Source organism: Sinocyclocheilus anshuiensis, unplaced genomic scaffold, assembly GCF_001515605.1.
Source record: "Sinocyclocheilus anshuiensis isolate Anshui unplaced genomic scaffold, SAMN03320099.WGS_v1.1 scaffold527, whole genome shotgun sequence".
NCBI classification, from domain to species: domain Eukaryota; kingdom Metazoa; phylum Chordata; class Actinopteri; order Cypriniformes; family Cyprinidae; genus Sinocyclocheilus; species Sinocyclocheilus anshuiensis.
The window spans coordinates 527403-527672 of record NW_015548227.1 but is presented as its reverse complement, the minus strand read 5'-3'; the positions used below and the strand labels follow the sequence as shown (position 1 = coordinate 527672).

At 21.1% G+C, this 270-nt stretch overlaps 1 protein-coding gene across 6 annotated transcripts in view; it reads left to right on the top strand.

Moving 5' to 3' along the window:
- Window positions 1–270, top strand: part of LOC107654438 (period circadian regulator 3) — a 22441-nt gene that overhangs the window by 17592 nt on the left and 4579 nt on the right. The gene's annotated exons all lie outside the window — the stretch shown is intronic.

Sequence of the window (270 nt, the reverse complement as noted above, 5' to 3'; positions counted from 1 at the left end):
TATATATATATACATATACATATATATATATATATTTATTAGTGCTGGGCAACGATTACAATTTTTAATCGCGATTAATATTAATATAAAATAATAATATAATGATATATTCATATAATATTGTAATATTGATTAATCGCATTATGCACAAAATTCAATAATTAATTCAAAAGTAGTGTATTGTGCACTTTTTTCATTTAAAAGTACTGCTATATGAACAAAAGTGCAATAACATTTGGTTTGCAAACACTTTAAACAAATAAGGTGCTT